The sequence below is a fragment of the Mus caroli genome, chromosome X (assembly GCF_900094665.2).
Source record: "Mus caroli chromosome X, CAROLI_EIJ_v1.1, whole genome shotgun sequence".
NCBI lineage: Eukaryota > Metazoa > Chordata > Mammalia > Rodentia > Muridae > Mus > Mus caroli.
Window position 1 is genome coordinate 147,570,395 of NC_034589.1, and position 12,986 is coordinate 147,583,380.

The following is a 12,986-nucleotide window of genomic DNA, read 5'->3' on the forward strand; positions in this document are numbered from 1 at the left end:
CACTCTTTACCCAGAGCATCAGCAGCTACTTCTGGGACCATGTACTTCTTACAGAAAGTACAACGCTTACCTTCATTGTCTATTTCAGTGAGTTTCTGACAGTTTATGACTAGGAAGGAGATATTTAGCTTCATCTTGACATAGCCACCTACAGGACAGACACCAAAGAAAAGAACCATCTTCCATATTTTTATACTTTCCTCATTTTGATCTTATAGTGCACACAGCTAAACCCAATCCACCTAATAATGATATCTTTTAGCATCTTGCCTGGGATTCAAATGTAATTTGTTAGTGATTCCTCTTTGTTCCAGTTTTTAAAAGTGGAAGCCACACTTACATGTCTCGAAATTTCCAGGACATCCCTACTTTTCATAATTCCTATTGAGTACATTTAGTGTTGCACAAATGTTCGTGTGTTTAGGGTTGACTACTTGGGACTGGATAATCTATCAGGGGGCTGGAAAAGACTGATTCTTGCTGTCTTAGCAACTATCAATTGCCTATGGCTATTTATTTTTTGTAGCAAATATAGACCAACACAGAAATTCACAATATATCAAAATGCAGAGGAATACTAACCTTTGAGTATTTATCACCAATTGAAACACCTACAAAACAACCCATATACCTAAGGCTCTAGGTAAAATAAAGGAAGAGAGGGTGGAAAGATTGTAAGGCCAGATGACCAGATCAGCTACAAGATAGTGTTTTCTATGTGTGACAAGAAGTTGTATCCACGAAATCTTAACAATATAGTCATCTAACTAAGACTCACACAATGACAGTATCAATAGACATCTCAACATAGGTGGATGGAGTTTTTAATAACAAATTTATCATTGATTAAACTGTCTTCATCACCCTCCTTGCCTACTCTCCCCTTCTCTATAATGATAATTCTACTCCAGAGTTCTGTGCAATTAGATTTTTTCCTTTTAGACTTCTCATATGTATGCAATAACACAGTATTTTTCTTGTACCTGGATTATTTCACTAAAAATAATAATCTCTAAGCTCACCAGTATTTTTACAAATGTCAGAATTTTCATCCTTTTAATTGCTGAATAATGTTCTGTTCTGTGTATATAACACATGTTCTATCTATATCAACTAATATGTATTTAGTTTGCTTACATGTATTTCTATTGTGAAAACACTGTACTAAACTGTTTTCTCTGCAAAGAAATGATAAATGCTACAGCCCATGACCCAGGGAAGCTTCTGAAAGTTTGGTCAAAGTGTACACTGTAGCATTTTTGACAATTTTAGCTTTCTTCCTTCCAATAACATGTGCTTTATATAATAAGTGTGCATACCCATATAACTCCCATTCTACACTCTGCTGGCCCAGCAGGAGCAATCAGAAATCATCTCAGTGATGTCTTCAGGGAACATCTATGGAGACCCAGTAAGTTATTATAGTTCTATAGAAATGGGAAGGGGAAGAAGCATTGCAGAAACTTCCAAGAGAATCATGTGAAGAAGTTCTGCCGGAACAATCCAACAATCCAGATGGGCAACATCTTGCCTTTCTTTTCCATGTGGAAACTCTGCTCAAAGTGCATATTCTCTCTCTCTCTCTCTCTCTCTCTCTCTCTCTCTCTCTCTCTCTCTCTCTCTCTCTCTCACACACACACACACACACACACACACATGCATGCGCATGCATACTACAATCAACAAATATATAAACCCAACGCAGAATTTACAAGTTTTTACTAGCCAGAGTTAGTTTCGCAATCAGTGATAAGCCACAGCAAAACAAACTTCTTCTGGACTACACTGGAGTAACTCAGGGCAACCAGACTAAATGGCCCAAATACTCATCAGAAGGCAAATGTGTGTTTGCTACCAAGCCAAGCAGAACCTTAGGAAATGAGGTTTAAATGAGGAAAATTTTAGAGGATCTTCAATAGTAAAAATGTAACTGATTCTTTTATGGCTTAACTACAAATAACCCTTGAACACATTTAGACAACAGTTCTGTTAGGGATGCCAAGAAGCATAGATGGCCTTTACATTCTAAAGGAGGCAAAGCCTTCCTCTCTGTGTGTTCCTCTTTGGTCCTGACATTTGGTTCTAACATTTCTCTAACCCTCAGAGATGCTTCCTGACTTTGTTCTTCTCTCCATAAGACCCTAAACAACTGGATCAAAGCTTGATCTCCCCGTTCTTCTGTCAGGTGTTATGTTTGTCACTGAGCTGAACAGAAATGGATCTTCTCTTCCTCTTGACCTTTCTAATGAAACCTGCCTATTAGAGGAACTGCTTGCCTCTACAGTCCTTCCCCATTATCAAAAAGCCAGGAAAAATAAAGCTTCGGGTTCTATGTTCGTTGGTTGTCAGGTTTTGTTTTGGTATTTGTTTGTTTTTTATTGAGTCTGGGTTTTAGCTGTGTATCTCAGCTTGGCTTGGGACTTACTATATAACCTTAGTTGACCTCAAACTTGTGATTCTCCTACATCAGCCATCCAAGTGCTACAATTAGGCATATGTCACCACACCCAGCTAAACTTTCACTTTGCTACCTACTTCCCTTTTATTTGAACAATTAGAGTGGAAAATAATAAATATATTGAGGTGGGCCTTAGTTTCAGCAGAGGCTGTCTTTCTTGCTTCTGTTGCTACAATGAGGAAACTAGAACATGACTAAGCTCATCATTCAAGGAGGATAAGAAGTATGTGAAGCAAATCTGAACTTAACCTACAACTGTAGCTGCTTCACTAAGCCCAGCATGGCCACTCTGTCCAGATTGCAGACATATGCATACTAAATGTTCTTTGTTGCTTAGACCTTGTAATTTCTTCCCCAAAATGGTAATGAATAAAAAAAAAATCTACTTAGTACAAATTACTCAAAAGTCGAACTCTGGATTCCATTTGCTTGGGTTCAATGGCAAACTCACTGAATCAAAATCAGATGAGCTCAGCAAATTACTGACACTTTGTGCTTTTGTTTGCATATCCATAAACTGAGGGTAACATGTTAAGAGGATTAGATTTCTCAAAACATACAAAATATATGAAGCAATACCCGGCACACAGTATACATCCAATAAATGTTTCCCAGCATTCTTTTATCTAACAACAAAGCTGGTGTTATATTTTTGCACAGAACTACAAAGTTGAGATTCAACTTGCAAACTTAGGATTCTGGCAACAATTTTGATTGGGATTGTACTAAATCTGTAGATTAAGACAGAGGACACTGTAATCTTAATATTTATATGTAGTTTGTATTCAACATTCATAAGAATGTTTCTCCATTTATTTAGATATTTTATCTGATCTTTCAACAATGTTTTATCCTTTAAACATGAAGATATTATAGCTATTTGGTCAGATTTTTTTCATTTTTAATTTTGACAGGATATATTCTTTGCTATAGAGAAATAGAAGAGCAAGAGTTCAAAGAGAGGGACTGTCATATAAGGTTTAAAATACACTCTGCAACTGATACCCACTGAAAAGAGGGAAATCATTTTTCTCCAATGAAGAGTAACTGGGTATATCAACCACACCCCAGGGAGGCCTTGTGCTCAGGAGTAGATGGGCAGCGCAAAATAAATGTCATGCTTTTTTTGTGGATTTTTCTTTCATTTCATTTTGCTTTGTTTTGGAGATTTTTTGAGCCTTGTTAGTCTCTTTAATGTTTGTTTTGTTTTCATCATGTTATGTGGGATATTTCTGTGTTTCTCTTGTTTTTTAGAACTTTGCTTCTAATTTGTTTTGAAAGAGAGAGAAAGAACAAACTTAGGATAGATAGGAAGGTGGCAAAGATCTGTGAGGAGTTGGGGACAGGAAAAACATGATTGCACTTTACTGTGTGAAAAAAAAATCTCAATAAAATTAGCAATTAAGCTGACTTTTAAAAATAATGGTATGTTTTGGTTGGCCAACTACTACTGGATATGGAGCCTTCCCTTAAGTGTGGTTAATATAAATGCAAGACTGCATTGGAGAAACTATTTTTTTCCTTTGAAGTCATGTATCAGAGTATATTGTATGAAAAAAATTGTTTTCAATAAAGATAAATAAATACAAGGAAATGACAAGAAACTAAAAAAAAAGGTATGCTATACTTTGAGGAAACTGAACTTGCAGAGTCAGGTAGATGCACAGATGGATCTTGAGTAATTCAAATGAAGCATCCTGTTTTATTCACTGTTCTCTTGCAGTGGGGTGATACCATGAACATGGCAACTCTTACAAAGGAATGCTTTTAATTGGGACTTACAGCTTCAGAAGTGTAGTCCATTAGCAGCAGGTGCCATGAAGGCAGACTAGGCAGACATGGTACTGGAGAGGTGAGAGTTCTACATAGGGAGCAGCAGGCAGGAGAGAGAGAGAGAGAGAGAGAGAGAGAGAGAGAGAGAGAGAGAGAGAGAGAGAGACTGGGTTTGGCTTGGGCTTCTGAAACCCCAAAGCCCAGACCCACTGACAAGGTTATACCCACTCCAATAAAGTGACAGGTCATAATCCTTTCAAGTAATGCCACTCCCTGTGAGCCTATGGGGGTCATTTTCTTTCAAACCACCACTCATCTCTACAAAAGGGTCAAGGGAATCTGCCTTCCTGCTTTTCTGCCTGGAGAAATAGAAAAATGAAAGACTTACAATGGCCTTGACGTCATTGTCTAGAACCATAGTTCTCAACCTGTGGGTCCCAATCCCTTTGGGGGTTGAATTACCCTTTCACAGGAGTCACCTAAGACCATTGGAAAACACAGATATTTACATTATGATTCATAACAGTAGCAAAATTATGAAGTAGTAACTAAAATAATTTTATCTTTGAGGCTCACCACAACATGAGTATTGTACTATTAGGGAGTTGAGAACCACTGGCCTAGTGGGGAAAAATCATTTACCATTGATTTTCTCTGTGAAACTTCCAAAATCAACCCTAAGACTTTTTTGGGCTCCTGGCATTTATGCCCTTTGATCAAAATCTTGAACTGTTCTGAGTCTGAAAATACAAAATAAAGTAAAAGCTGACTATCTCCCACTAAATTTTCTGTAATAGAGTCCCCATGGCTTTAGAAGGAAGAAGAGATTACATTCTTAGTGGTGTCCTCGCCATTCAAGTATCCCTAAGGGGGAAAGAAGACACTCCACTGCTCATCTGGACCACCTTCTTCCTTATGTGCACAAGAGTGCTTTTGGGTCTGAGAGATGGCTGAGTGTCTTGGTCACTGATCTATTGTTGTGAAGAGTTACCATGACCAAGGCAACTCCTATGAAAGAAAGCATTTAATTGGAGCTGGCTTACAGTTTCAGGGGTTAGTACATTTTCATCATAGTGGGAAACATGGCAGCAAGCAGGCATGGTGCTGGAGAAGTAGCTAAGAACTATATTCTCATCTGGACAAAGAGACACACTTCCTCCAACAAGGCTACACCTACTTCAACAAGGTTATACCTCCTAATCCTTCTAAACAGTTCTACTTCCTGGTGACCAGACATTCAAAAATCTGAACCTAGAGGGCTGTGTATTGGTTGTATCTTTGCAAAAATATTTCCTTCAGAACCTGTGTTCTGTGGAAAATCTGAAGCTAACTGGCTCTGAAAAAAAAATTGCACAGGGTCTTATTCAGGTTTCTTATTCAAACCACCACAGTTGGTACTCAAAAGCCTAATAACCTGAGTTTTCATTTGCATAACAAGGCACAACTCCCCCACACACACACAATATCCATAAGAAAAAAGACTGCCACAGGACAGAGATGCACTTAAGTGGGTTAAAAGTCAGTATTTGCAAGCCAGATGTAGTACTGCATGCCTTTAATCCCAGCACTCAGGAAATAGAGGCAGGCAGATCTCTGAGTTTGAGGCCAGGCTTGTCTATGTGGTGAGTTCCAGGACAGCCAGGCGTGCATAGAAAATCCCTGTAGAGAGAAGAGAGAAGAGAAGAGAAAAGAGAAGAGAAGAGAAGAGAAGAGAAGAGAAGAGAAGAGAAGAGAAGAGAAGAGAAGAGAAGAGATGTAGGTGAGCATTTGCAGCGTAGCTGGCTATATTTCAGACCTCTCTACATTCAACACCACTAATTGCACTGGCCTAGGCCCTCTCTCTAAGAAGCAGCTCCTTGCAGTATCTTAGGCAGTCATCTTCTGGAGGCAGTCCTACAAGATCAAAGATTTTTGGCTGGGCAGCATGCTTTTAATCCCAGCACTCAGGAGTCAGGGGCAAGTGGATCTCTGTGAGTTCAAGGTCAGCCCGATCTACATAGTGAGTTCCAGGATATCTATGACTATATATAGAGAGACCCTGTATCAAAAAAAGAATTTGTAGAACCAGTCAGCTTCAGAATTTCCACAGAACGCAGAGTCTCAAGGAAACACCTTTACTAAGATATAACCAACATGCCACTTATCCACAGGTTGGTGTATATGTAGACTGCAAAACTTCAGGAGTGTGATATTAGAATGTAACAATCTTAAGTGTAAGGGCTCTCTGGTGGCTGTAATGATTCCACCTAAGCCAAAATTAGCCAGCTTTCAGGTCTCACCATTTGTCACAAGATCTCAAGATTCTCTGACCTCAGATCTTGGTGACTGATACAATTTGCATGAAGGAAATCTAGGCCTCTCAGATACTGTCACATGAGAACCTTTATGACCTTAGCTGGCAAACCTGGTGAAGGTGAAGAGATGCCATGACCAAGACAACTCTTCTAAAGAACAACATTTAATTGGGGTTGGCTTACAGTTTCAGAGGTCCAGTCCATTATCATCAAGATGGGAAGCATGGCAGTGTTCAGGCAGGCATGATACTGGAGGAGTCAAGAGTTCTACATCTTGATTCTAAGTCATCCAGAAGGAGAACTCTCTTCCACGGGCAGTCAGAAGGAAGCTCCATTCCACATTGGGCAGAGCCTGAACATAGTAGCCTCAAAGCCCACTCAAACAGTGACAAACTTCCTCTAATAAGGCTATATCTCCTCCAATAAGGCCACACCTCCTAATACTGCCACATCACATGGCCCAAGCATACTCCATCCACCACAACATCCATCAGCCATACAACATAGGCATGCTCAAATGCTTCCAGCCTCCTCAGTAAGACACCTCAAAACCCATGCTGATGGAAAGGCTCACTCAAGTTTCTCCTTCACTGGGGACTCTTAAAGGCCATAAAGTGGCCACTGTGCAGATCATAGACCTTGCACAGTATCTCATACATACCAGCACTAATTTCAACCACTGACTCATACTGAGACATAATCATTGTCAGATGAAAGGGATAACCTGATGATGAGCCAAGAGGAGTAGGGTTAGCTATTTATTGGAAGCTAGGAACTGGTTCCTGTAGTACCCTACACACAGGCTCAGTCACATGGGACTGGATGTCATGGACAAGACCATGGAAACAAGCTGCAGACTCCCTCACCACCTTGGTCAGATTTATGCCTATGTAGCTCAGAGTTTTTAATGATGTTATCTATGATACTATTACAATTTATAATTATTCATTGCTACAATATTCTATTTTGACCTTGTATTGTATTGAAATTGTGGTAAACTAACTTAATTGTTGTAGTAGTTTTTTGACAGAGTCTTTTGTATTTTCTACATAGATGATCATTTTATTTGTTCTCAAAGACAATTTAATTTCTTGCTTTTTCCATTTTCAGGCTTTCTATTTCTTTTCCTTGCCTTTTACAATAGCTAGGACTTCTAGTACAATGTCAAAATAGAAATGATCCAAACAAATATGCTTTCATTATCCTTTAAAGTTTTTATTATCTGATAGGCATGAATCCCCTGCAATCTCCTGCTGAAACCCTTCTCAAAAAGTCTTCTTTCTATTTTCATGTTATCTTTTTGCATATGAACCACCAGGTTTAGTTTAGTTTCTTGCTCAAGCATGGGCGGGAGTTTACTGGAGCAAAAGCAACTTATCAATGACTACACCATTGGGAAACAAAAGACACATGCCCTACTCTTTTGAGAGTTGGGGATGATTTCAATTTTCAGATTTTTACCCCTGTCCAAATTAAATGAACCAAGTTTTTACCCTGAGCAGCCTTGCAGTTTTATTCAAGTCAGGCCCACCCTGGTCTGAACTAGGGCAATGCTGCCCGCTCAAGATTACAGAGATGTGTAGCACAAGGAGGAGATGGAGACTTTTGTCTTTTAGACAAAACTTGTTCAATACATGTCCCTTATCATGGATACTTTCTATTCTAACAAGAAAGTGTTCCTTTCTATTCTAACAAGAAAGTGTTCTAATATTTCTGATGTCTTGGAAAAGAGTTACTATGGCCGTCCTGTCCAAGTTGAGCAGGGGTAAAAAGCTGAAAATTGACATCATCCTCAACTCTCAGGAATACACCCTGACTTTAATGGAGACAGGAATTGGCATAAGCAAGCTTGAGAAAAATAGATAATGTAGAAACCATTACTCAGTCTGGCACAGAAACTTTCATGGAGGCCCTCCAGGCTGGTGCAGACATCTCTAGGATTCAGCAGTTTGGTGTTTGTCTTGGGGTTTCTATTGGTGTGATAAAAATATCATGACCAAAAGTAACTTGGGAGTAAATGGCTTATTTCATCTTACATCTTGTAGTCCATCATTCGGGAAATTCAGAACAGGAACTCAAGGCAATAACCTAGAGGCAAGAACTGATAAAGAAGCCACAGAATAATGCTGCTACTTGGTTTGTTCACATGACTTGCTCAACAAGCTTTCTTATAGACATCAGGACTATCTTCCCAGGGTAACAACATAGGCAATTGGATTGGCTCTTCTATGTAACTCACTAGTTTTAAAAATGCCCCATAAGAGTTGGGTATAGTGGGGCTAGACTTTAATCCTAGCACTGGGGAGGTCAAGGTATGTGGATCTCTGTGTGTTCAATGCCACCATGGTATACATAGCAAATTCCAGGACAGTCAGGACTACATAGAAAGACCCCGTCTGAGAGAGAGAGAGAGAGAGAGAGAGAGAGAGAGAGAGAGAGAGAGAGAGTCTGTCCACAGATCTGCCTCTAGGACAATCTTATGGAGTAATCTTCTCAATTTTGATTCCCTCTTTTCAGATAACTATAGTTTTTGTCAAGTTGACAAAAAAGAGAGACAGTATTGATTCCATTGTGGCAGAGAAAGTTGTGGTCGCAAAGTACAATAATGATGAACACTATACAGGCACATCATGGTCAGCCTATTGAGCAGAGTATTAAACTGATACTTCACCCCAAAAGAAGACCAGAAATAATACTTAGAGGATAGGAGGCTCAAGGTAGTGGTTAAGAAGCACTCAAAATTCATGGGCTATTCTATTTTTTTTGGGGGGGGTAAGAAAGGAGAGATTCAGATCAGTGAAAATGAAGCAAAGGAAGAAAAGGAAGAGGACAGTAAGAATGATAAGGAGAATCCTAAGTTTGAAGATGCAATATCAGTTTAGGAGGATGATACTGGCAAAAATAAGAAAAAGAGAAAACAAGAAAATTAAGAAGAAATACATTGTTAGGAAAGAATGAGCCAGACCAAGTCCATTTGTACCAAAAACCCTGATTGTGAATTCTATAAGAGCCTCACCAGTGATTGGGAAGACCACTTGGCAGTCAAACACTTCTCTGTAGAACGTCAATTGAAATTCGTGGCATAGTTCATCATCCTTTGGCAAGTTACTGTTGTCCTCTTTGAGATCAAAAAGAACATCAAGCTCTGTGCTCATCATATGTTCATCATGGACAGCTGTGGTGAATTAATAACAGGTTCTCTCAACTTCATCTGTTATGTGGTTGGTTCCAAGAATGAACATCCCCTAAGAAATGTTCCAGCAGAGCAAAACCTGGAAAGTCATCCACAAAACCATTGTAAAGAAGGGACTTGAGGTCATCTCTAAGCTGACAGAAGACAAAGAGAACTGTGAGTAATTCTGTGAGGTGTTCTCTAAGAACATTGAGCTTGGAATCAAAGAAGATTCCAATAAATGGCAGTGATACCTTTCTGAGCTACTGGGCTACCACACCTCTCACTCTAGGAGAGATGACTTTCATGTCAAAGCATTTATCTCCCATGAAGTAGACACAGAAATCCATTTACTCTATCACTAGTGCAAGCAATGACTGGGTAGCCAACTCTGCCTTCGTGGAGTGTATGAAGAAGTGGGCTTTAAGATGGTATTCATACCTAAGCCTATTTTCAAGTGCTGCATGCATCATGTCAAGGGGTTGTATAGGGGAAATCTGTGTATCTGTGGATGGCAAAGGGCTAGAAAAGATGAGAAAAAGAACATGGAGGAAAACAAGAGAAATTTTGACAATCTCTGAAAGCTCATGAAGATCTTGGATAAGAACGTTGAGAAGATGACAATCTCCAATAAGCTTGTCTCTTCGTTGTGCTGCATTGTTAAAGGCACTATGGATGGACAGTCATGATGGAGCATATAATGAAGGCTCAAGCACTTCAAGACAACTCTTCAATGAGCTACATGATGGCCAGACAACACATAGAGATCCACCCAGACCACCTCATTATAGAGAGGTTGCAGCAGATGGCTGAGGCAGACAAAATGGCAAGGCTGTCAGAACCTGGTAGTGCTACTATTTCAAACCACTTTGCTCTCCCCTGGCTTCTCCCTTGAGAATCCTCAGATGCACTTTATCTACGTCTACTGCATGATCATACTAGGCTTCAGCACTAATGAAAAATGAAGTGATAGTAGAGGAGCCCTGCTGATCCCACCACTTTTGCGTAATACAGACACTATCATTTCACATGGAAGTAAAGTTCCCACTCGGAAGCCTGTGCCCTTTGTATGTTTTTCTCTTTGGCTCTCCAGAAGGCAGCCTTGACTGACCCTGACCTACTTGGCTCTTTGCTGATGCCTATGGGCTATTTTCTTCTCTCCTCTCCTTAGTGTCTTACAGTAGAACAGTCTCCCCTCCTTCACCAAAACCAGGGCTGGGGAATGTGAATTATGGTTTGTTCATTTGTTTTCTTTATTTTGCCCTGAAATGTAAAGTGCCTTTCACCACTCAGAGGAGCTATAGATTAGTCCATTGTGTGTTGGGCTGTGTGTGGATGTTGGTACACATATGTACACATACATGTGGAAGCCAGAGACAACCTCAGGGGCTATTTTTCAGGCACCATTCACTATTATTTTTTTAAGACAAGGTTTCACTGGCCTGGAACTCATGAAGTAGGCTATGCTGGTTGACCAAAAAGCCCCAGAAATCTGCATATTTCTATCTATCCAGCACTGGGATTACAAGTTTTATACCAAACCTGGCTTTTTATATGAATGTTGAGGATAGAACTCGGGGCCTCATGCTTACCAGGTAAGCACTTTACCAACTGAGCTGTACTCCCTAACCCTAGCTTTTCACTTTCTGGATAACATCTTTTGATGTACAAAGTCTATTTTTTTATTATTATTGATTTTCCTGGCCAGAGAGATAGCTCAGTGGATAAAGGGACCTGCCACCAAGTCTGAGAACCTGAATTTGATTCCTAGGACCCATATGGTAGAAAGAAAGGACTGATGACCAGGTGTTGTCCTGTCCCCCCATGCATGTGCCAAGGCATGGACATACCTATAAATATTTTTAAATTTTTCAATTTTCACAAAGTACAATTTATCAATTTCCTTCTTTGATTACATGTGGTTTTAATATCATGTCTAAGAGACCCATTCCCAATTCAAGGTCATGTATGTTTTCACCTGTGTGCTCTTGTAAGAGGATTGCTTTAGTGCTTAGATTCACATCTTCAGTTTGAGTTACTTTTTGTCTATGTTGTGATTTATTAAGGCTAAACTCATGATTTGGGGCTAGGATATATAATTTTCCATGCACTATTTTTTTTTTTACACAGACAGTTCTTTACTTCTCTGAACAATAGCCATAGATGGATTGGTAAGACACATCTGAATTGATAGAAACTTACCTTTAGCTGATGTGGTACAAATTCTATACCTAGAGGATAATTCAAGTTATGTTTTGCTGAAATATATAGATATATAAGCTCAAATAGTTTCTCAAATAGTGGTATTTTGCTTCCATTAGGACTATCTTTCTTCAACAAATACTTTAAATGTGACAAGAATTTTTAAAATAAGTTGTTTCTATTTTTTGATTCTTAAATAGTTTGTATAAATTTCATGCTGTAAAATTGTAAATGCTTTCAAAGTCATTCTATTTTGGTACAAGGTATACATCTATCCAATTAAAAATAGGAACTTCATCAAAAGATTCTTCAAAGTCACGATAGTCCAACATTCAAGTATAGAATTGCAAACTTAAATCTTACAAATCATTTGAACTCTCATCATTTAATTTCAGTTCCCCTGTTGTTTTCAAGAAATAAATCTCAGTGTCTTCCTGTTTGCAAGTTTTGTTTGCAGTGATTTCACTTTTCTAAAGTCTTCAAATGAGCTTCCAATGAATACTGATTAAACATTTCCAAAATGCAGTGTGCTACTGCAACTTAATACGCTAAGGCAAGTTGATATCATGGGAGGCATCCCTTCTCTGAGGAGAAAGGGAAGAGAGGGGGAGGGGAGCGGGGAGGGGAGCGGGGAGGGAAGGACTTGGAGGAGAGAAAAAGGAGAATCTGTGATCCAGGATGTAAAGGAATAAAGTAAATTAATTAATTAATTAATTAATGGAAAATTTTCAAATGCTTTTCAGGAATCAAAACCTAAAAGTTGGAAAACTTTAAAAAAAAAACCCAGTTAGTTTTATGTCAACTTGACACAAGCTAGAGTCATCAGAGAAGAAGGAGCCTCAGTCGAGGAAAGGCCTCCATGAGATCCAGCTGTAAGATATGTTCTCAATTAGTGATTATTGCTCAGAGTCGGAGGGCACATGGTGGGTGCAGCTGTCCCTGGGGTGGCAGTTCTGAGTCCTATAAGAAAGCACCCCATGCCGGGTGTCACGGTGGCGCATGCCTTTAATCCCAGCACTTGGGAGGCAGAGGCAGGCGGATTTCTGAGTTCGAGGCCAGCCTGGTCTACAGAGTGAGTTCCAGGACA

General features: G+C 39.4%; 1 pseudogene; it reads left to right on the top strand.

The window, feature by feature from the left end:
* The first annotated feature begins 5,035 nt into the window (after positions 1-5,035).
* On the top strand, positions 5,036-10,662 carry LOC110286436 (annotated as a pseudogene).
* Positions 10,663-12,986: the final 2,324 nt, after the last annotated feature.